Genomic DNA, 25,593 nt, shown 5'->3' on the forward strand with positions numbered 1-25,593 from the left:
GCATCTTTTCATGTGCTTACAATCCATTTGCATATCTTCTCTGAAGAAATGTCTATTCAAATCTTTTGCCCATTTAAAAAATTGGGTTATTTGTCTTTTTATTGCTGAGTTCTAAGAGTTCTTTATATATTCTGGATGCAAGTCCCTTATCCAATTTATGATTTGCAAATGTTGTCTCCCATGCTATGGGATGTCTTTTTATTTTCTTGATGGTATTCGCTGAAGGACAAATGCTTTTAATTTTAATGAAATCCAATTTTTTACCGCTTGAGGTTTTGGTGTCGTATCTAAGAAAGCATTGCCTAAAACAAGATTGTGACAATTTACTAAGAGTATTACAATTTTAGCACTGAGTTTAAGTCACTGATCCATCCAAGTTAATTTTTATATATGATTAGTAGTGGTATATGGTACTTAAATTATTGCAAAGTACGTATGCAAACTATACACTTCACTATTATTTTTCAACTACAATATAACATTTTGTAATGGCAGACAATGTTTCCAAAAGTAAACAAGAAAATCTTGGATCTTCTGATGGTACTAAAAACTCATTAATAATCTGAAAAAAATCTCAAAGTAGGCAGAAATTTTCTTATTTATAATCACATAATTGCAGAAAGCACTTCTCTTAAAATAACCTCATCTTCCCTTTCAGGAAAACAGGTAAAACCTAAAAATTTTAAAGCTAAAAAGATGAGAATTTCACATTCAAATACAGTCATATATCCCTTAATGTTCACAATACGTTCTGTGAAATAGGGTGTTATGCAATTTGGACGGTGTGTAACCTGTAGTTACAAATCAATCCCTGTAAATACAGCCACGTGCAGCATAACATCCATTTGCGCAACATGCAACTGCATATACATCTGTGGTCCCATAAGGTTATAATAGAGTTCGGACATCCTGATCGAAGAACAGGATGTAGTGGATGTAACCAGATGTAGCAAACGCAACAGCTTCCGCACATAACACGTATATCTCACGTCTCCTGTATAGCAAGCGACTGCCCTATAAGGTATATAACAGTATAGTACATATATAACACATAATACATGTCTTAATAGTCATATAAACACCTATCTTACTGATTATGTATGTACACTACTGTATTTATACCGTTACTTTAATGTGAACTTTCTCTACTTACAAATAAAGTTTTCTGTATAACCATGTATGCTTCGACTCATAGGCAGCAGCATCCAATCCCGTGTTCACACAGCATCCAAATCACATAAGGTCACGTGTATCTCATGTCTCTTGCATACAAAGCTATTGTGCTACAAGGTGTACAATGATACAGTATATAACCTATAATACATATGCCTTGATAGTCTTAATAAACGCCTATGTTGCTGGCTTATGTATGTACTGTACTTTCTGCTGTCTGTGGGTTATGAATGTCACCCATGTAGTTACAAACCAACCCCTGTAAAGCCTATTGTGTTAAAAATTCAAGGTACGTAATACAATGGTTCACAATTAACAAACGGGTGCTTTGTGACATGCATGAAAACATTATTATTACTGTAAGATTGTGTTAAAAATGTTTTAGTATATCTAGAAGTATTTAATGGTTTCTTATGCATAGAAAGGTACGCTATACACTAAGACAAACATCTGACTGACGTTGGATACGAGCCGTACTTAAGTGTTCTCACTTACATACAAATTTGACTGAAAGACAGACTGTATATTATATGGTCCTCGTACAATGTCCAAATCACAGAACGTCCTATTTCACAGAATGTATCATGGACATTAAGTGATGCATGACTGTATTAAAACTTTATGCTGGACAAAGCCTGAGAGCTGTATTCACTGGCTACGTAAGGCCAGTACGGGCACAGGGTGGGGGCACATGAGAGGCCAGCCAGGTGGCTGTGGGAACCAGGTGTGCAGGTGTCAGGAGTGTGGCTGGTGGTGGAGGCCCTGGTTGCCCCCATCCTGTTGGTGTAGCTGCTTCTTGATCATGTGCAGCCACTGCCATTGCCACTGATGCCTGGAGCCCAAGAGTGCCCGGAGCCAGCTGGGGCTCCCACCAGCACACATGACAGGAGCGGACCAGCTGCCACAGGCGCTGCCCTGTGCCAGGTGTGAATGAAGACAGAGAGGAAGGTGGAGGTGGCGCTGCTGGGATTGGGATGCACCCTGGAGCCCCGCTGCTCATTCACTCTGGAGGTTTGGGGAAATAATACACAAAAGGAGAGCTTCTTTTTCTTAAAAAGAAAAATAAAACAAAATCTTATAGGACCACAGATGTATATGAAGTCAGATGATGCCCAAATGTAGCAAATGTAGCTTATTGCAATTTTTCATTGTACCTCTCTGCTTTTACTGCTTATTCATGATTTTTGTAAAGGACAAGTTCTATACGTCTCTGACTTAAATTCCCTAGTGAGAGAAGTCTTAACATCTCTCTTAAAATGTCTTCCCTAGTAACTTCATGCATGGGTACTTTATCAATCAGGAACTTAACTACATTTAGTGAGCATTCTTGAGCCCCTTCTTCCTCAAAACCTATTTATTCTTACTTATAACTCTAATAAGGTTGGTGATTAGATTTTCAAACTAATATCAGATTAGAAAGGGACAGGGCTGCTAATAATGAAAAAACAAACAACTGAAAACCTTAAGAACCACAACAATCTGGGGTAACTGACTCTACCAGAAAAAAGACTTACATACCTCAACCAGTTCTGAACGCTTCACAGCCTAAGCACAGTAACTGAACCTCATCATTTAAAAAAAAAAAGGTGTGTGTGTGGGGTGGGGGGACTCTGTTAAAAACAGCGTCTTTCTTTTTCTTTTCCTCTCATAAAACCAAACTGATTTGTAAAATTTTGAGTTTCATTAATTTTTGACACTCAAGAGTACCTCTTAGTTTTATATAGGAAAAAATAAAAGGTGGGCCATTTTAATTAACTGAAATCTTCATTTACAATCAGAGCGTACTATAAACCCATTGCCGCTGAGATGACTGTGACTCATAGCAACCCTATAGGACAGAGCAGAGCTGCCCCATAGGGTTTCCAAGGCTGTAATTTTTACGGGAGCAGACTGCCTACCACATTTTTCTCTACTATAAAAAAAAACAAAACACAAACTCATTGCTATCCAGTTGATTACGACTCAATAGCGACCAGATAGGACAGAGTGGAACTGTCCCATAGGGTTTCCAAAGAGCAGCTGGTGGATTCATACTGCTGACCTTTTGATTAGCTGTCATAGCTCTTAATAACTACTGTGCCACCAGGGCTCCTTCTCTGCCATTAACCCAAAAACCAAACCCACTACTGTCGAGTTGATTCCAACTATAGCAACCCTACAGGACAGAGTAGAACTGCCCCACAGAGTTTCCAAGGAGTGCCTGGTAGATTTGAACTGCCGACATTTTGGTTAGCAAATGTAGCTCTTAACCGCTATGCCACCAGGGTTTCCTCTCTACCATTACACGGTATTAAATAGAAGTTGTAAGGCATTTTAGAGCTTTACCTCTTGTTACAAACAACAGCCTGTCAAGGACAGAAAGAGGTGTTAGCCTATGCATATTCTGATTTAGTAAGGGACTTAATGGTTAAACGCTTGACTACTAGATGAAAGGCTGGTGGTTTAAACCCACCCAGAGGCACCTCAGAACACAGGCCTAGTGATCTGCAACCGAAAAGCCACAGCCTTGAAAACCTAATGGGAACAGTTCTACTCCAAACACATGAGGTCACCATGAGTAAGAATTGATAGATACCAACTAACATTACTGGTTCAGTGACTACCTTATCAGAGGCCAACTGAAACTTACAGGATTACATTTGAAGACTAATAGACCCTATTAGATATTAATTCTTCATTTGTTATTTCTAATCTGCTTCTCAAGACTGGTCCTATGACCACAGAGTCTACAACAGCCAAAATCTATAGGAGCTGATTAGAAATGCAGACTCGCCAGCCCCACCTGGACCTAGGAGTCAGAACTTGCATTTTAACAAGATCCTCAGGGAATGAGCACGCACATAAAGTTTGAGATGCAGTGTTCTGGGAATTATTCAGGGATATGTATCTGAACTTTTTTTTTTTGAGAAAATTAATTGTAAGCTTTCTGAGAAGAGCGTCCATAACTTATTGAATTTTCTAGGGCGTCTCTACTCCTCAAAACATTAAGAATCGTTATGCCAAACACAAAGGGCACTGATCATTCTAGGCAGAGCCATGTACCAGTGACCGGGCTATGGCGGCTGCTGAGGAGGAACAGCCCCCATGCATATATCACAGGGATGCTCTGGCCCATTGCCATCCACTGGAGAGCTGTACCTGCACAACAGCATCAAGTAACCACAGGGCGGGGGTTGGGGGGCGGGTTTAATCTCACCAAGACAGCCAAAGGAATGCAATCTCCCTACTTGACTATAATCCAGACCCTCCACTCTTCCCTACTCTGCCACTCCTTTAGACCTCATTAGCCTCAACTTCCTGTTCAGCAATTTCTAGACTGCCACCTCGATACAGTAAATTATGATACACCAATAAAATCAATATCATGCAGTCATTAAAAATAATAAATATATTAAATATGCACATTAGCTATACATATGGAGAAAGAAAAAAGTCAAAGAAATGTATGTATAGTATATTATTTCCAAAAAGATTTTAAAATATAAATATTAAATCTATATGTATTTTATTTGAATTTAAAAGGTTACTCACAAAACTTAACTATGGCTATCATCAAGAGTAGGATTAGGAGGTAAAGGCATAAAACAGAAAAATAAACATATTGTTTTGGGGTACGATAGAATTGACTGCAACTTGCAGTGGCCTCATGTGACCGATTAGAACTGCCTCATAGAGATGTATGAGGAATTTTAAAATTTTGAGATGTTGGTAGGTCTAAATCGGGGGTAGGGCAGAGGCGTTCAGAATTAAAATTACACATTCCACTCAGAATTTAACTGAAATCTCACTTCTACACTAGATAACCATTGTTTCTGTTAAAGTTTGGTAAGACAAAGTTCTGCGCTTGTTCTGCTGAGAATGTCCTCATAGCTACTCTTGGTGGGGGGGAAGAGGGAACCTCACTGAGATGTTAAAATAGGTTATAGCTCTAATGAAAACTAGTTTTTAAACCACCTCCAAGTAATTTCCTCAGCACCTATGCATTATCTACTTTTCCCTCAGTTAAATAGAGTTTTCACTTCAAAATATTTATATTTAAATTTTTATTTATTGTTGTAGTTTAAATGAAGTTTACATTTCAAGTTAGTCTCCCATACAAAAATTTATACATACATTGTTATGTGACCCTAATTGCACTCCCCATACTGTGACAGCACACACCTCCTTTCCACCCCTCATTACCCATGTCCATTCAACCAGCTCCTAACCCTGCCTTCCCATCTCACCTCTGGACATAAGCTGCCCGTTTACGCTCTTGTATCTACTTGAGTTAAGAGACACACTCCTCACGAGTAGCACTTTGCGTCCCACAGTACAGTCCAATCCCTTTCTGAAGAGTTGGCCTCTGAAATTGTTTTAGTTCTGGGCTAACAGAGAATCCAGGGGCCATGCTTTCTGGGGTACCTCCAGTCTCAGTCAAACCATTAAGTTTGATCTTCTTACTACAATTTGAGTTCTGCACCCCACCTTTCTCCTGCCCCATCAGGGACTCTCTATTGCGTTCCCTGTTAGGGCAGTCATTGGTGGTAGCCGGGCACCATCTAAGTTCTTCTGGTCTCAGCCTGATGAAGTCTCTGGTTTACATGGCCCTTTCTGTCTCTTGGGCGAATACTTTCCTTGTGTCTTTGGTGTGCTTCATTCTCCTTTACTCCAGGTGGGCTGGGACAAACTCATGGATCTTAGATGGACACCTGCAAGCTTTTAAGACCCCAGATGCCACTCACCAAAGTAGGATGCAGAACATTTTCCTAATAAGTCTTGTTATGCCAACTGACCTGGATGTCCCCTGACAGCATGGTCTCCAGATCCCCACCCCTGCTACTCTGTCCCTCAAAGTGTTTGATTGTATTCAGGGAACTTCTTAGCTTTGGTTTAGTCCAGTTGTGCTGACTTCCCCTGTAGTTTGTGCTGTCCTTCCCTTCACCAAATTCTTGTCTACTATCTAGTTAGTAAATAACCCACACCCTCCCTCCCTACCCTCGTGACCATCAAAGAATGTTTTCTTCTGTGTTTAAGCCTTGAGTTCTTATAATAGTGGTCTTATACAGTATTTGTCCTTCTGTGACTAACTAAATTCACTCAGAATGAAGTCCAGCTTCCTCCATGTTATGTTTCACGGCTTCATCGTTGTTCTTTACTGTTGTGGAGTATTCCATTGTGTGGATATACCACAATTTGTTTATCCATTCGCCCACTGATGGGCACCTAGGTTGTTTCCATCTTTTTGCTACTGTGAACAGTGCTGCAATGAACATGGGTGTGCATATATCTATTTGTGTGATGGCTCTTATTTCTCTAGGATATTTTTCAGGGAGCAGGATAGCTGGATCGTATAGTACTTCTATTTCTAGCTTTTTAAGGAAGGGCCAAATCGACTTCCAAAGTGGTTGTACCATTTTACATTCCCACCAACAATGTATAAGTGTTCCAGTCTCTCCACAACCTCTCCAGCATTATTCTGTGTTTTTTGGATTAATGCTAGCCTTGTTGGGGTGAAATGATACCTCATTGTAGTTCTGATCTGCATTTCTCTAATGGCTAATGATTGTGAGCATTTCTTCATGTGACTGTTAGCCGCCTGAATATCTTCTTTGGCGAAGTGCCTGTTCATATCCTTGACCCATTTTTTAATTGGGCTGTCTTTTTGTTGTTGAGGTTTTGCAGTATCTTGAAGATTTGAGAGATTAGATGCTGACTGGATTTGTCGAAGCCAAAATTTTTTTCCCAGTCTGTAGGTTGTCTTTTGACTCTTTTGGTGAAGTCTTTTGATAAGCAGAAGTGTTTGATTTTTAGGAGCTCCCAGTTATATAGTCTCTCTTCTGGTGCTTGTGCATTGTTACTTATGGTTTGTATTGTGTTTATGCCATGTATTAGTGCTCCTGATGTCCCTATTTTTTCTTCCATGATCTTTATTGTTTTGATTTTACATTTAAGTCTTTGATCCATTTTGAGTTATTTTTTGTGCATGGTGTGAGGTATGGGTCTTGCTTCAGTTTTTGCAGATGGATATCCAGTTATGCCAGCACCATCTGTTAAAGAGACTGTTTTTTCACCAATTAATAGACTTTGCTCCTTTGTCAAATATCAGCTGCTCAGAGGTGGATGGATTTATGTCTAGATTCTCAATTCTGTTCCACTGGTCTATGTATCTGTTGGTCTACCAGTACCAAGATGTTATGACTACTGTGGCAGTATAATAGGTTCTAAAATCAAGCAGTGTGAGGCCTCTCACTTTGTTCTTCTTGAGCAATGCTTTAGTTATTTGAGGCCTCTGCCCTTTCCATATGAAGTTGGTGATTTGCTGCTCCATCTCATTACAAAATGCCAGTGGAATTTGGATTGGGATTGCATTGTATCTGTAGATCACTCTGGGTAGAAGTGACATTTTCACAATGTTGAGTCTACCTATCCATGAGCAAGGTATGTTTTTCCACTTATGCAGGTCTCTTGGTTTCTTGCAGTAGTGTCTTGTGGTTTTCATTGTATAGGTTTTTTACGTCTCTGGTTAGATCTATTCCTAAGTATTTTATCTTCTTGGGGGCTATTGTAAATGGCACTGATTTGCTGATTTTTCTCTTCGAGGTTCTCATTGTTGGTGTAAAGGAATCCAACTGATTTTTGTATATTTATCTTGTATCCTGAAACTTTGCTGAAATCTACTATTAGTTCCAGTAGTGTTCCTGTGGATTCTTTGGGGTTTTCTGTGTATAAGATCATATCATCTGCAAATAGAGATACTTTGACTTCTTCCCTACCTATCTGGATGCTCTTTATTTCTTTTTCTAACTGCTCTGGCTAGGACCTCCAGCACAATGTTGAGTAAGAGTGGTGATAAAGGGCATCCTTGTCTGGTTCCTGTTCTCAAGGGGAATGCTTTCAAAGTCTCTCCATTTGGATGATGTTGGCTTTTGGCTTTGTACAAATGCCCTTAATTATACTGAGGAATTTCCCTTCTATTCCTATTTTGTTGAGGGTTTTTATCATGAATGGGTGTTGGACTTTGTCAAATGCCTTTTCTGCATCGATGGGTAAGATCATGAGGTTCTTGTCTTTTGTTTTATTTATGTGATGAATTACACTGATTGTTTCTCTAATGTTGAACCATTCCTGCATACGTGGTATAAAATCCCACTTGATCATGGTGAAGTATTTTTTTGATATGTTGCTGAATTCTTATTTGCTAGAATTTTGTTGAGGATTTTTGCGTCAGTGTTCATGAGGGATACTGGTCTGTAAATTTCTTTTTTTGTGGTGTCTTTACCTGGTTTTGGTATCAGGGTTATGCTGGCTTCACAGAATGAGTTTGGGAGTATTCCATCCTTTTCTATGCTCTGAAATACCTAGTAATAGTGGTGTTAACTCTTCCCTGAAAGTTTAGTAGAATTCTCCAGTGAAGCCATCTGGGCCGGGGCTATTTTTTGTTGGGAGTTTTTAAATTACCTTTTCAATCTTTTCTTTTTTTATGGGTTTATTTAGTTGTTCTACCTCTGTCTGTGTTAGTTTAAGTAGGTAATGAGTTTCTAGAAATTTGTCCATTTCCTCTCGGTTTTAAAATTTGTTAGAGTACAATTTTTCATAGTATTCTGTTATGATTCTTTTAATTTCAGTTGAATTGGTTGTGATATCACCCATCGCATTTCTTATACAGGTTATCTGCTTCCTCTCCTGTTTTTCTTTTGTCAGTTTGTCCAGTGGTTTATCAATTTTGTTGATCTTTTCAAAGAACCAGCTTTTGGAGTTGTTAACTCTTTCAATTGTTTTTCTATTCTCTATTTCATTTAATTCTGCTCTAATTCTTATTATTTCCTTTCTTCTGGTGCCTGAGGGCTTCTTTTGCTGCTCTCTTTCTACTTGTTCCAGTTGTAGGGTTAATGTTTTGAATATGGCCCTTTCTTCTTTTGGATGTGTGCATTTATTGCTATAAACTGACCTCTGAGCACTGCTTTTGCTGTGTCCCAAAGGTTCTGGTAGGATGTGTTTTCATTCTCGTTTGAATCTATGAATTTCTTTATTCCATCCTTAATTTCTTCTCTAACCCAGTAGTTTTTGAGCAAGGTGTTGTTCAGTATCCATGTGTTTGGTTTTTTTCCCTTGCTTTTTCTGTTGTTGATATCTACTTTTATGGCTTTATGGTCAGAAAAGATGCTTTGTAACATTTTGATGTTTTGGATTTTGTTAAGGCTTGCTTTATGGCCTAATATGTGGTCTATTCTGGAGAATGTCCCATGTGCATTGCAAAAGAAAGCATACTTGGCTGCTGTTGGGTGAAGTGTTCGGTATATGTCTTATGAGATCAAGTTGGCTGACTGTAGCACTTAGCTCTTCTGTGTCTTTGTTGAGCTTCTTTCTGGATGTTCTGTCCTTCACCAAAAGTGGTGCGTTGAGGTCTCCTACTACTATTGTGGAACTGTCTATCTCTCTTTTCAGTGCTGTTAGAGTTTGTTTTATGTATTTTGGAGCCCTGTTGTTGGACGCATAAATATTTATTACAGTTATATTCTCCTGGTGTATTGACTCTTTAATCATCATATAGTGTCCTTCCTTACCCTTTGTGGTAGATTTTACTTTAAAGTCTATTTTGTCAGACATTAACATGGCCACTCCTGCTCTTTTTGAGTGTTGTTTCCTTGATATATTTTTTTCCATCCTTTCAGTTTTACTTTGTTTGTGTCTTTAAGTCTAAGGTGTGTGTCTTGTAGACAGCATATAAAAGGATCGTTTTTTTTTTATCCAATCTGCCACTCTCTGTCTCTTTATTGGTGAATTTAGTCCATTTACATTCGGTGTAATTATTTATAGGTATGAGTTTAGTGCTGTCATTTTCATGTCTTTTTTTGTGTGTGTTGTTCAGTTTCTTGGTTCCACTTAATTTTCTGTGCTGTCATTTTTCTATATGTATTTTCTTTTCATCTTTTTCACTGTTGTTGATTTTGTGTTTGCTGAGTCTTTATATTTTTGCAGTTTTTTATTTTGACTTGTAAGATTTTTGTTTCGTTTGTGGTTACCTTAATATTTATCCCTATTTTTCTAACTTTATACAAGTCTTTTATTTCTTTATATCACCTTGACATCCTCTCCATATGAAAAATCTATGTCTACAGTTTTTAACTCCCTCTTTTGTTTTAATGTTGTCATCTTTTACATACTGACATCTGTTTCCCTATTTTCAGTGTTCTAGCTTTGATTTACTTTTGGGACTTCCCTATCTGGCTTGATATCTGCTTGCTCTGTCCTGTGTTCTAGTCTTGGGTTGTTGTCTGATGTTACTGATTTTCTAACCAGAGGACTCCCTGTAGTATTTCTTGTAATCTTGGTTTCGTTTTTGCAAATTACCTAAACTTGTGTTTATCTGGAAATGCCCGGATTTTGCCATCATATTTGAGACAGTTTTCCTGGGTATAATTCTTGGCTGGCAGTTTTTTTCCTGCAAGGCTTTATATATGTCATTCCATTGCCTTCTTGTCTGCAAGGTTTCTGCTGAGTAGTCCGAGCTTAGTCTTATTGACTCTGCTTTGCAGATGACTTTTTGTTTATCCCTAGCCACTCATAAAATTATCTTTATCTCTGGTTTTGGCAAGTTTGATTATAATGTCTCAGTGACTTTCTTTTGGGATCTACCTTATGTGGGGTTCGATGAGCATTTTGGATAGATTTCTTGTCATCTTTCATGATATCAGGAAGTTTTCTGCCAACGTATCTTCAACAATTCTCTCTGTATTTTCTGTTATCCCTCCATGTTTTGGTACTCCAATCACTCGTAGGTTATTCCTCTTGATAGAGTCACACATAATTGTTAGGGTTTCTTGACTTTTTGTAATGCTTTTATCTGGTTTTTCTTGAAATAAGTTGGTGTGAAGTGCTTTATCTTCAATCCACTAATTTGGACTTCCATTGCCTCAATTCTGCTCCCATGACTTTCTGTTGTCTAATTCTGAAATTTTATTGTTAATCTTCTGGATTTCTGATTGCCATCTATGGATTCTCGAAGCCTGTTAAATTTGTTATTATGCTCTTCTCTAATCTTTTTAATTTCCTCTATTGAATGTTCTGCATTTTGATTAATCTCCTTCCTAATTTCTTGAAGAGTTCTGTATATTAATCTTTTGTATTCTGCCTCTGCTAATTCCAAGAAATTTTCCTCCTCTGGAAAATTTCTAGATTCTATACTTCAGGAGCTTGCTGAAGCCATTATGGATTGCCTCTTTATGTGATCTGATATTGACTGTTGTCTCTGAGCCATCAATAAGTTATTATATTTATTTATTCTATGCTTACTGTGTCCTAGCTTCTTGTTTTGTTTTGATATGCCCAAATAGGCTGCTCGCATGAGCTAATTTGATTATTGGCACCTTTGAAGCTCTAACATCTTGTTACCAGGTGGTTAGATCTGTTACTAGGTATATGAGCTCAGGAGTCCGCCCATTCCTCCTGTATGGATTCAGCTCAGGTGCCCAGGTAGACAGCCACCAAGTGTGTGGTGTAGGCTCTCACTTACAGTCCTAGACAGTCATGGGTAACTGGTATATTCACAGGCATCTGGCTGCAGCACGGGGACACACTCTGAGAAAGGCAGGGGGCTGACGGCCGCCCCCGAGTGTCCAAGAGGAAGGTGTGTTCCTGTTCCCTAGAGTGTGTACGTGTGCGGGTTTTTCAGCCAGACTATGAGCACCCAGTGCTATTGGCTGTAAGGACTGGGGGGCACCTCTTATTCACGGGCCCCTATCACAGGCGGCTAGGTGGTGTGGCTGGAGCCACTAGTCCTCAGGCCCCTGATGTAGGTAGATAAAGACCCTGCTTAATGGGCAGAACAGTGTCAAATGTCAAGAACCTGCCACTTGATAGCTGAAACAGCTGAAGTTAAAGTTCCAGTATATACCCTGTTGTACTGCCGTAATGAGGGCCTATGCTGTTGGGATGGGCCCATACCAGTGTATGCAGGGGGAAAGGCAATGAAAGTCCGTGGATCCCTTACTACTGTGCCTAGACAAAGGAGCTGTGCTTACCCTGGGTTCCTGGCTTAGGGGAGCTGGCAGTTTATTTTTTCCCTCGTTTGTTAATTTGTTTTCTCTCCAAGGCAGAGAGAATGGCTCCAGGCGTGTGATGGATCCTTCTTCCACACCAGGGCACTCGGCAATCGCTGAAGCCAGTCCAGGGTCCAGTGCAGAGTAGGGAGTGGGGAGGCAAATGGGAGAGAGGTTTTTCCCTAAGGGGGTGTTTCTGATGACCCGCGCGGCAGGCCATATGCAAGTAGTCATCTTTCGCTGATCCAGGGCTGCTTCTCACTGGCTCTGGGTGGCCGTGTGGAGTCTCTGGTGCTGGATCTCTCCCAGTGTGGAAAACACGCCTTCCGAGCCCCGCTGCTTGCCTGTCTCACCGCTCACGCCCGAGCTGATCAGGCCTGAAAGGCTCAGACTATCGCCAGGTCGCTGCTTCCAAACCATCTGTCCCTCCCCCTACCACTCAGTGTGGTTCCTCAACTCTGCCTTTAATGTTCAGGGCTCCCGGACTGTCACATATAATCAATTCACTTTTTTTTCAGGGCTTTGTTGTAAGAGGGTCCACAGGAAGCATATGAGTACTCCATCTTGGCCCCGTCTTAGATTTAAAATTGATATACTCTTTATACTTCCCCAACTAACGGTCAGTTCTGTATCCAAAAATTGTAATTAAGTTGGCTCAGCTGCAAATACATCACTAAACTTCCATATCACTAAATTTTCATGTTGAAATTGTTTATACTTTTCATTTTAGAAATACTGCCTTAGTTAAACTGTAATATGAGAGATTTGTGTTAGACTAGAAACTGATGTAAAGAAAGTTTTAGTTAGTTAATTGCCACCCTTGTAAATCTCACTCCCTTTCCTGCCATTGCTTTATACTCAAAATCAGTTGTTTGTACTCAATCTGCTTGTTAAATATCTCTTTGTTCTGTCTGTAAGGCAGAGCATACTATTACAGCCAAACTGAAGGCACGCTCTCCTATGGTTCATTCCTTCAATCAATTTTTGCTTTGATATCAATTGAGTACTGGTCCAGTGACTTCACTAGGATGGGGGTTTCTTGGCTTACGTGAAGAGATCACCAGGTCTTTCTCCTGTAGAGCCAGTGGATAGGTTCCAACCATCAACCTTTTGACTAGCAGCTAAGTGCTTAACCACTGTGCTACATACCACTGTAGATTAATCTTCCTAATGGAATAGCTCTGAAATTATCATTTCTGTTATTTAAAAAAAAACTCCATGGCTCCTCACTCCAAGTAAATTTCAGGCATTTCAATGGGGCACTCAAGACCACCATGACCTTATCCCAAATTACTACTCTTTCTCCTGATTTTTTCTCTTATAAAACTCAAGTTCAAGCCACACCACACTGTTAGACACTGCTAAGAAAAAAACCTGTTCTCCTGTAGCTGGCTTCTTCTCCACATACACTAGCACTAATTAGTTTAAACATACCTTCCATGAGGCTTTCACGGGCTCCTCTTTCTCAAAACTAATTCAGGAGGCTCCCGTGAATTCCCTTAACTGTTCCTATCCTACACACTGTGGGTTTACTTGTATTGCACAACCCACACATTCTCCCAACTTTAAGCTTGCTTCTGGCGAGAAACATTTTATAACCTGACCTCCAGTGTATGCCTGCAGGTGGCAAGCACTCAGTAAACATTTGTTAAATGAATGAACCCTTTTCTCCACATCCGTAGTTCCTCAGTCAGTGATAACTCCTCCCACTTGCCTCTCCAACCCGTCCCACTCCATGGGCTCCTTCTGCTAGAGGACAGTGGTTAAGAGGACAGGCTTTGGATTAAGACAGTTTTGATGCCACCACTTAATATGCAGGATGTAGGAAGTTACTCAATCTTTAAACCTCAATCTGTCATCTGTTAAAAAAAAAAAAAAAAGGTGGGGAGGCAGGTTATAAACCTTCACAAAGCTATTTTAATGTTAAGTAAAATAATGGTTACCATAGTTCATAGCAATCAAATGCCATCTATGAAAGCTATTATTATTACTTTGTACACAAACTCCATTATATTGCCCTTGCACTATATTATATTCTATTGCACTGTCAGGTCCCTAGATGGTGCAAGCTTTGTGCTCAACTTGTAAAGGTTGATGGTATGAACCCACCAGTGGTGCCATGGAAGAAAAGCCTGGTGATCTGCCTCTGTAAAGATTACAGCCAAGAAAATCTTATGGAGCAGTTCTACTCTGTAATACATGAGGTCACCATGAGTCGAAATAAACTGGATGGTAACGGGTTTTGTTTTATTGCACTGTCAATGTCAAACCACCTCTGACACCAAATCTGTGGTGGATAATGGATCCCATTCCACTTGCCAACTGCTTCCTGCTTCCCTTCTCTGATCAGTTCAGGCCCAAACTGCTCCATCCAGCCCTTTCTCTCTCATTCCCATTCATCTGGGGCTAGGTCAGCAGATAACGGCCCCTTTCCTATTTCTTAGGTCCAATAATCCCTTGAAATGACTCACAAACTCCAGGACAAGAGCTATCTTTAATCCAGTAGAAAAAAAAGGATATAAACATATAGGGTGAGGTCCTGGAGGGGTCTTGGTGAATGTTTCCATATTCCCAGGGGACACACTTAATCTCCTAAGGGCAGATGCTGGCTCTCTCCACCCAGGAAGCAGGGCTTTGAACCAGTTCAGTCATGGCCCATGAAGTTGATCAGTATCAACTCCCAGGTGGTCCCTCTTGGTCTGGTCAGCTCTCCACTCAATGGCCTCAGGTGTGGTCCTGCGCTCAGGAACCAGGACCAAAGGCCAAACTGTTTACTGAAAGGGGGTTCCACATCTTCCACCTATCTTTCCACAAACTTTTAAAGAGTGGAATCTATACTTAACTGTCTCCTCTTCCATATAATTCACTTTTTAGTCACTTAAAAAGAGGATCTATCTCCAACTATTTTGCTGATACTGGCATACCTCAGTTTATCACGCTTCACTTTATTGTGCTTTGCAGATAATTGCATTTTTTACAAACTGAAGGTGTGTGGTAACCCTGCATTAAGCAAGTCTACCAGTGCCATTTTTCCAACAGCATGTGCTCACTTTGTCTCTGTGTCACATTTTGGTAATTCTCCAATATATCAAACTTTTTCATTATTACTATGTCTGTCATGGTGATCTGTGATAACTGATCTTTGACGTTACAATTGTAATCGTTTTGGGGCACCATGAACCGCGCCCCTATAAGAGGGCAAACTTAATAAATGTTCTGACCGGTCCACCAGCTGGCCATACCCCCAGCTCTCCCCTCTCCTTAGGCCTCCCTATTCCCTGAGATGCGACAATACTGAAGTTAGCCCAATTAATAACCGTACAATGGCCTCTAAGTGTTCAAGTGAAAGGAAGAGTCGCACATCTCTTACTTTAAATTAAAAGCTAGAAATGATTAAGCTTAGTGAGGAAGGCATGTCGAAAGCTCAGACAGGCCAAAAGCTAGGCCTCTTGCGCCAGTGAGCCAAGTGTGAATGCAAAGGAAGAGTTCTTGAAGAAAGTTAAAACCGCTATTCCACTGAATGGAGCCCTAGAGGTGCAGTGGTTAAGAGCTGGGCTGCTAAACAAAAGGTTGTCAGTTTGAATTCACCAGCAGCTCCCTGGAAACCCTATGGGGCAGTTCTAGTCTGTCCTATCGGGTCACTAAGAGTCGGAATCGACTCGACGGCAGTGGGTTATTCCAGTGAACACACGAATGATAAGAAAGCAAAAGAGCCTTATTGCTGATATAGAGGAAGTTTTAGTAGTCTGAAAAGAAGATCAAACCATCCATAACATTCCTTTAAGTCAAAGCCTAATCCAGAGCAAGGCCCTGTTCAATTCTATGAAGGCTGAGAGAGGTGAGGAAGCTGCAGAAGAAAAGTTTGAAGCTAGCATGAAGTTTAACAAAAGAAGCCATCTCCGTAACATAAAAGTGCAAGGTGAAGCAGCAAATGCTAATGTAGAAGCTGCAGTAAGTTATCCATAAGATCTAACTAAGATACCTAATGAAGCTGACTACACTAAACAACAGATTTTCAATGTAGATGAACCAGCATTATTTTCGAAGAAGATGCCACCAAGGCTTTCAAAGCTAGAGCGAAGCCAAAAGCCTGACTTCAAAGAGTCAAAGGACAGGCTGACTCTCTTGTTAGGGGCTAATGCAGCTAGTGACTTTAAGTTGAAGCCAATGCTCATTTACCATTCTGAAAATCCTGGGGCCCTTAAGAATTATGCTAAATATACTCTGCTTGTGCTCTATAAATGGAACAACAAAGCCTAGATGACACCACATCTGTTTACAAAGGTTTACTGAATATTTTAAGCCTAATGTTGAGACCTGCTGCTCAGAAAAAAAGATTCCTTTCAAAATATTACTGCTCATTGACAATGTACCTGGTTAGCCAAGAGCTCTGATGAAGATGTACAAGATTAATGTTGTTCTCATGCCTGCTAACACAACATCCATTCTGCAGCCCATGTATCAAGGAGTAATTTCGACTTTCAACTCTTATTTATGAAATACATTTTGTAAGGCTATAGCTGCCATAGATACTGATTCCTCTGATGGATCTGGGCAAAGTAAATTGAAAACCTTCTGGAAACGATTCACCATTCTAGATGCCATGAAGAATATTCATGATTCATAGGAGGAGGTTAAAATATCAACATTAACAGGAGTTTGGAATAAGTTGTTTCCAACCCTTATGGATGACTTTGAGGGGTTCAAGACTTCAGTGGAGGAAGTAACTGCAGGTGTGGTGGAAAGAGCAAGAGAACTAGAAGTAGAGTCTGAAGACGTGAGCGAACTCCTGCAATCTCATGATGAACTTTTAATGGATGAGAAGTTGCTTCTTACGGATGAGCAAAGAAAGTGGTTTCTTGAGATGGACTCTACTCCTGGTGAAGATGCTGTGAACATTGCTGAAATGACAACAAAGGATTTAGAATACTACATAAACTTAGCTGACAGAGCAGGGTTTGAGAGGATTAACTTCAATTTTGACAGAAGTTCCACTGTGGGGAAAACACTATGAAACAGCATCATGTACTACAGTGAAATCTTTTGTGAAAGGAAGAGACAATCGATGCAGCAAAGTTCACTGTTGTCTTATTTTAAGAAATTGCTACAGACACTCCAACCTTCAGCAACCAACACCATGATCAGTCAGCAGCAATCAACATCAAGACAAGACCTCCATCAGCAAAAAAGATTACAACTTGCTGAAGGCTCAGATGACGGTTTGCATTTTTTTAACAATAAAGTATTTTTTTAATTAAGGTTATGTACATTTTTTTTTAGCCATAATGCCATTCACACTTAACGGACTACAGTATAGTGTAAATGTAACTTTTATATGTACCGGGAAACCAAAAAATACGTGAGACGCGCTTTATTGTTTTGTTTGTTTTATTGCGGTGGCCTGGAACTGAATCTGCAGTATCTCTGAGATATACCTCTATTTGCTTTTCTTTTTCTTTTTGAAGTTTATCATATGATTAAAGCCCCCCCAAAAAAACCACTGCCATGGGATCTATTCCAACTCATTCCAACCCCGTGTGTAGAATAGAACTGCACTATACAGGCTTTTCAAGGTTGTGACCTTTCAGAAGCTGACTGCCAGGCTTTTCTTCCCAGGCACTTTTGGGTGGGTTTGATCCAACTACCTTTCAGTTAGGAGTCCTGCATTTAACCATCTGTGCCACTCAGGGACTCCTATCACATTATTAAAGATGTCCTAAACCAATTACTTCGCCTCTAATTTCATCCCCATCCTGAGCTCTCTGCAAAACCTGAATGCTAAAAGTAACCTTTTCCCATTTCATTGAAAATCTACTTTTGCTTCTGGACTCATTTCAAACACCACCTCATTCAAAAGGCAAACATAAATTCTGAAAGCTGGAAGCTAAGCGCCATCTCCCACCTGTTTCTGACAAACACCCAAAACTGCAATGACAACAGCAACTCCCCATCTCCTGGACAACCACGTGGTACTTTCAAATTCTGCTATACTTTACTTACAGTCTTCCCTCAAAGTATGGTTCTCTTCTGGACTCTTTCACCCTTTTCCCCCAACTCTATTCATCCTTCAAGGCCCAACTATAATGGCAGCTTCTCCAAGCCCCAGTGAATAACTTTCTTCTCCCTCTCTGCTCCCAGTGATATGTGTAGACGTCAACAGTACATGGAATACTGCGTTCTCAGACTGTGTGTAATCTGAGAACAGGGAGTCGGTATCTTACTCCCTTTCGATTCCAGCTCCCCAGAAATAAATGCAAGTTCACGCCAGTTAAAGAAGCCTAGGACACAGAGCCATGCCTTGATTTGTTCTTATTTAATACCACGATTTCGAAGTAATTTGGCTCATGTTCTGAACATTTTCAGTGTGCTTTATCACCGTAAATTCTCACAACCACCCAACAATTTAAGTATTACCATTATCCCAACACACAGATGAGGACTGCAGTATTTGGTTCAAAGCTGCCCTAGTATGAAGGAACCAAGTCAGGATTCGTACCTGGTAACGAGTTCTTTAAGGCCACGCTAGATGGCCTCCCAGTATTCCTTTTTGGAAATATATATGCTAGGTAACTAACATGTAGCAAGTCCTAAGGAGACATTTATTTCTCATCGAGTTGTACCGGCACAGAGCCGGTACGCAAGCTTGACCCTGACCTCGCGCGCTCCATGCGAAGAAGCCTCCCAAGAGAGCTCAGAGGCCCCGAGGGCAGGACGGGGCTGTACCTGAAGAGTCAGGAGAGTCAGGAGCGGGTCCGACGACGGTGGGCAAGCTCCGCGGGTCGGAGCGGCCACAAAAGTAGCCTGTGCTCACGCTGCGGCACAGCGTCCAGAGATGATGCAACGCCCAAGCCGCTCAGTGAGGACAGGAAGAGCGGGCGACGCACCAACCAATCACTGGGCGCCGCCTAACACCCTCCAACAAACCGTCTTCCCATTGGCCAGATGATGGCCAAACTACGCCCACTTGTCCAAATTGTGGAACTACGGTACCCACGTCAACGAACGCTGCTCAGCGATAAAAAGAAACGCGATGTTGATACGCGCCACAGCAAGGAAGAGTCTAACAACCCTGAGAACTGACCAAAGGAAACTAGCCACCGAAGTGCACATGCTGTATAATTCCGTGTATATAAAACTCTGTAACAGGCAATATAATTAACGGAGGTAGAAAACAGAATAATTGTGACCTTTGGGTGGGTGGGAGTCCTGGTGGCGCAGTGGTTAACAGCTCGGCTGGTAACAAAAATGTCAGCAGTTCGAATCCACCAGCTGCTCCTTGGAAACCCTATAGGGCAGTTCTACTCTGTCCTGTAGGGTCGCTATGAGTCAGAATCCACTCGATAGCAAGGGGTTCTGGGTTGGTGAGGTGGTTGGGGATTGACTGGGAAGAGGCGTGGAGGGAAATTAGAGTCGGATGCTAATATTCTACATCTTGATTGGGATGTTGGTAACACAGGTGTATGCGTTTGTCAAAATTCGTCTAACTATACACTTAAACCTGTTGCCATGGAGTCAATTCCGACTCATAGCAAACCTGTAGGGCAGAGTATAACTGCCCCATAGGGTTTCCAAGGAGTGGCTGGTGGATTCAAACTGACAGCCTTTTGGTTAGCAGCCAAACTCTTAACCAATGTGCCACCATTTACATGTAGTGAAGTGCACAGATCTTAACTATACATTTTAGATCTGTGCATTTCATTACATGGAAGTTATAGCCAAAATTTATACCCCCAAAAGGAAAAACTTCTGGAGCTGTGGCCTGCAATAATCATACTCTAGGGGCCATGAGCAGTCAATCCCGAGGCCATGTTCCTATAGAGGAAAGCAGTGCTAAGCTCTTGGGCAGTGTTTTTCAAAGTGTAGTGGGTACTTGCATCCAAATCAGGTAAAGTGTTTGCTAAAATGCAGAGGCCTGGGCAGCACACTGGAGCCATGGTGGCACAGTGGTTAAGTGTTTAGCTGCTAACCAAAAGGTTGGCAGTTTGAATCCACCAGTCGCTTCTTGGAAACCCTCTGAGGCAGTTCTGCTCTGTCCTACAGGGTCACTATGAGTTGGAATTGACTCCATGGCAACAGGTTAGGTTTTGGGCAGCACACTAGACCTACTGAGTCAGTCTCTGTGATTGGATCCTAGAAATCTGTGTTTTAACAGGCATCCAGGATAATTCCACTGCTCACTAAAATTCCTGACTAGCCCATCTGGAGAGACCCTCCTTTCCCTCAGGGAAGTTTAGAGGCCTACAGAACTGTCTGAGCAGAATCAAAGGACTGTTGGTCAGTGGTGTTCCTAGGAAGCCTCCCCTTCTTTGCTTCCTTCAGTGTCACCTCACGAATTTTCCTCAACTTTTCTGCAGAAATTATCTTAAACAGTCATGTAGAGCAATATAACCAAACAAAAATGGAAAGAATGGCCTGGCAAAACCAGTTTTATAACTTTTATTGTGATTTTTTTTTTAAAAAAAAAAAATGTTTCCTGTAATGAAAAAAATAATTCATTCATTTATTGTAATTGCTGTGTGTCATATCTTCTGATTAAAAACAAAGGGGCATGCAAAGGCAGTAGGTCTCAGACTTTGAGACCTGAGACTATGAAGGAAATTTTAGGCAGTAACAAATTGAGAGTAATTCTTATGTAACTGCTTGTTTTATGCATCAGAGGGACAGAAAAAATTGATCTGGCCTAGAATAGGTAGGAAGTACTTCCTTAATAAGTTTAACTAAGAACACTTTGATAGTCTGGCATGCATTCAGCAATCATGTATGGTCTAGAACTAAGTGTTATGTCCTTGATCAAAGAAGTAACTCTGAATGAATGATTCAATAAATTACCTCATTGGAACATATGTATTTAGTAGTTTTGTATCCTTAGTTTATTAACTGGAACTATGTGGGATCTGTTTTAAGTTTTTGTATTTGTTCCCCCATTGTTCAGTTCACCTCTATCATCTATCCAGAAGGCCCAGAAAAAAAGGCAGCGGTAAGGGAGACTGATGGGTCTGATTATTTAAAAATTGGACTGAGAAACATTTTATAGAACTATTGGAGAAGGTTATCAGAAGACTGCGTGTGGAAAAAGTTAAGGAAATGAAAAATGAGAATTACAAAAAAACAGTTAAATGTGATCAAAATATACTATTTAAAAGAGTTGAATCATCATTTTTCAGATTAAGAAGCTGTCTTAGTTATCTAGTGCTGCTATAACAGAAATAACCACAAGTGGGTGGCATTAACAAACATTAATTTATTTCCTCACAGTTCAGGAGGCTAGAAGTCTGAATTCAGGGTGCCGGCCCTAGGAGAAGGCTTTTTTCCCTGTGGGCTCTGGGAAAGGTCTTTGTTTATTCATTCCTTGGTGAAGGTCCTTATCTCCTCAGCTTTTATTCCTTGGATCCTTGGTGATTTCATGTGGCATGGCATCTGTCTTCCCCCATCTGTGCTTGATTGTTTAATCTCTTTTATATCTCAAAAGAGATTGAATTAAAACTCACCCTACACTAATACTGCCTCATTAACATAACAAAACCCACACCCAAATGTGGTTATAACCACATGTATAGGGGTTGGGATTCACAACACATATTTTTTGGGGACAAAATTCAAACTGCAGAAGAAATCAGTAGGTAACATCTAAAACTGAAAAACCAAGAATTCATCGCATAAGCATGTTAGATAGAAATATGGAGGTGAATACCAGAGGAAACACTTAAAATTGTTGAAGGTGGTTGTAGCTGGGGAGTAGGACTGGGGCAGGGAGGGGATTGGAAATAGCTTACTGTTTTTCATTACAAAGCTGATAATTCTATGTTAAACTTTTAATTTTTACATTTTAGACTTAAAAACATTGCAAGAATAGTACAAAGAATTATTGTATACTCTTAATCTTGATTCCTCAAATGTTAACATTTTACCTCATTTTCTTTATCATTCTCTTTTGCTCTCTCTCTGCACAGACACGTAAAATATATTATTTTTTATTATTTGAGAGTAAGTTGCAGACAAGCTGTTCCTTTACCACTTAATACTTGTGTATTTCTTGAAAACAAGAACATTCTCATATACAAAACCACGGTAGAAGTATCAAAATCAGAAAATTAGAATTGATACAATACTCATTTAATCTATAGACTTAATTCAGATTTGGCCAGTTATCTCAATAATGTCCTGTATAGACAAAGAAACTCATCTGTCACTTTGTCCTACTGTCGTGGCTTGCATGTTGCTGTGATATTGGAAGCTATGCCAGTGGTGTTTCAAATAACAGCAGGGCCACCTATGTTGGACAGGCTTCAGCAGAGCTTCCAGACTAAGACAGACTAGGAAGAAGGATCTGGTGGTCTATTTTTGAAAAAACTGGCCAGTGAAAACCTTATGAATAGCAGTGGAACATTATCTCATATAGTGCCGGAAGATGAGCCCCTCAGGTTGGAAGGCACTCAAAATACCACTGGGGAAGAGCTGCCTCCTCAAAGTGGAGTCGACCTTAATGATGTGGATGGAGTCAAGCTTTCGGGACCTTCATTTGCTGATGTGGCATGACTCAAAAAGAGAAGAAACAGCTGCAAACATCCATTAATAATCAGAACATGGTATGTACAAAGTGTGAATTTAAGAAAATTGGAAGTTGTCAAAATGAAATGGAATGCATAAACATTGATATCCTAGGCATTAGTAAGCTGAAATGGACTGATATTGGCCATTTTGAACTGGACAATCATATGGTCTACTATGCCAGGAATGACAAATTGAAGAAGAATGGCATCACATTCATTGTCAAAAAGAACATTTCAAGATGTGTCCTGAAGTACAATGTGCTGTTGGTGATAGGATAATATCCATATGCCTACAAGGAAGACCAGTTAATACGACTATTATTCAAATTTGCGTACCAACCACTAAGGCCAAAGATGAAGAAATTGAAAATTTTTACCAACTTCTGCAGTCTGAAATTCATCAAACATGCAATCAAGATGCAGTGATAATTTCTGGTGATTGGAATGCAAAAGTTGGAGGCAAAGAAAAAGGAACAGTAGTTGCAAAATATGGTCTTGGTGATAGAAACGATGCCAGAGATAGCATAATAGAATTTTCAACAGTAACCACTTCTTCATTTTAAATACCTTCTTCAACAACATAAATAGCAACTATAAACGTCGACCTCACCAGATGGAATACACAGGAATCAAATCGACTACATCTGTGGAAAGACATGATGAGGAAGCTAAATATTGTCAGGGGCCATCTTTGGAACAGAAAATCAATCGCTCATATACAAATTCAAGTTGCACTTGAAGAAAATTAGAGCAAGTTCATGAGAGCCAAAATACAACCTTGAGTATATCCCACCTGAATTTAGAGACCATCTCAAGAATAGATTTGACGCATTGAACAGGAATGACCAAAGACCAGACACATTGTGGAATGACATCAAGAACATCATATGTGAAGAAAGCAAAAGCCCATTAAAAAGACAGGAAAGAAAGAAAATACCAAAATGGAGGTCAGAAGAGACTCTGAAACTTGCTCTTGAACGTGGAGTAGCTAAAGTGAACAGAAGAAATGATGAAGTAAAAGAACTGAACAGAAGATTTCAAAGGGCGGCTTGAGAAGACAAAGTATTATAATGAAATGTGCAAAGACCTGGAGTTAGACAACCGAAAGGGAAGAAAACTCTTGGCATTTAAAGAAAAAATTCAAGCTTTGAGTTGCAATATTGAAGGATTCTATGGGGAAAATAGATGCAGGAAGCATCAAAAGAAGATGGAAGTAATACACAGAGTCACTGTACCAAAAAGAATTGGTAAACGTTCAACCATTTCAGGTGGTAGCATATGATCAAGAACTGTTGATACTGAAGGAAGAAGTCCAAGTTAAACTGAAGGCCTTCGCAAAAAACAAGGCTCCAGGAATGGATGGAATACCCATGTGATGTTTCAACAAATGGATGCAGCACTGGAGATGCTCATTTGTCTATGCCAAGAAATTTGGAAGACAGCTGCCTGGCCAACTGACTGGAAGAGATCCATATTTGTACCCATTCCAAAGAAAAGTCATTCAACAGAAACAGGAATTATCCAGCAATATCATTAATATCACATGCAAGCAAAATTTTGCTAAATATCATTCAAAAGTGGTTGTAGCAGTACATCAACAGGGGCTGTCAGAAATTCAAGTCAGATTCAGAAGAGGACGTGGAATGAGGGATATCATTGCTGATGTCAGATCTTGGCTGAAAGCAGAGAATACCAGAAAGATGTTTACCGGTGTTTTATTGACTATGCAAAGGCATTCGATTACATGGATCTTAACAAATTATGGACAACATTGCAAAGAATGGGAGTTCCAGAACACTTAATTATGCTCATGCAGAACCTGTACATAGACCAAGAGGCAGTAGTTCGAAGAGATCAAGGGGATACTGTGTGGTTTAAAGGCAGGAACAGTATGTCAGGGTTGTATCCTTTCACCATACTTATTCAATATGCTGCACAAATTATTGGAGAAGCTAGACTATATGAAGAAGAACGTGGCATCAGGATTAGAGGAAGACTCATTAACAACTTTCAGTATGCAGATGATAGAACCTTACTTGCTGAAAGTGAAGACTGGAAGCACTTGCTGATGAAGATCAAAGATTACAGCCTTCAGTATGGATTGCATCTTAACATAAAACAAAAATCCTTACAACTGGGCCAGTAAGCAATATCATGAGAAATGGAGAAAATGTTAAAATTGTTAGTGGTTTCATTTTACTTGGATTCACAGTCAATGCCTGTCTTAGGTATCTAGTGCTGCTATACCAGAAATACCCTAAGTGGATGGCTTTAACAAACAGATTTATTCTCTCACGGTCTAGGAGGCTTAAAGTTCAAATTCAAGGAACCAGCTACCAGGGAAGGCTTTCTCTCTCTCTTGGTTCTGGGGGAAGGTCCTTGTCATCAATAGTCCCCTGGTCTAGGAGCTTCTCAGCACAGGGACCCTGGGTCCAAAGGTTGCGCTCTGCTCCTGGCACTGCTTTCTTGGTTGCATGAGGTCCCCATCTCTCTGCTTGCTTTTTTCTCTTGAAAGATAAAAGGTGATACAAACCATACCCCAGGAAACCTCCCCTTACATGGGATCAGGGATGTGATCTGAATAAGGGTGTTGCATACCACCCTAATCCTCTTTAATGTAACCTAATCTTGCCTCATTAACCACTGGCAGAGATTAGGATTTACAACACATAGGAAAATTACATCAAATCCCAAAATGGAGGACCCACACAATACTGGGAATCATGGCCTAGCCAAGTTGACACATATTTTTTGGGGACACAATTCAATCCATGACAATGCCCATGGAAGCAGCAGTCAAGAAATCAAACAACGTATTGCACTGGGAAAATCTACTGCAAAAGACCTCT

At 40.3% G+C, this 25,593-nt stretch overlaps 1 protein-coding gene and 1 non-coding gene across 3 annotated transcripts in view; both read right to left on the reverse strand.

Annotated features, from left to right (window-relative positions):
* IARS1 (isoleucyl-tRNA synthetase 1) overlaps nt 1-19,053 on the reverse strand; it is a 127,348-nt gene extending 108,295 nt beyond the window's left edge. For both annotated transcript variants that reach the window (XM_023738600.1, XM_023738601.1), the window contains exon 1: nt 18,918-19,053. The gene's annotated coding sequence lies outside the window, so the exon portion shown is untranslated. The remainder of the gene's footprint in view (nt 1-18,917) is intronic.
* Nucleotides 4,208-4,341, reverse strand: LOC111822028 (small nucleolar RNA SNORA84). The gene has a single exon (XR_002825315.1). It is a non-coding gene; the product is annotated as a small nucleolar RNA SNORA84 (small nucleolar RNA).
* Nucleotides 19,054-25,593: the final 6,540 nt, after the last annotated feature.

Source organism: Trichechus manatus, unplaced genomic scaffold, assembly GCF_000243295.1.
Source record: "Trichechus manatus latirostris isolate Lorelei unplaced genomic scaffold, TriManLat1.0 scaffold00120, whole genome shotgun sequence".
Taxonomy (NCBI): Eukaryota; Metazoa; Chordata; class Mammalia; order Sirenia; family Trichechidae; genus Trichechus; species Trichechus manatus.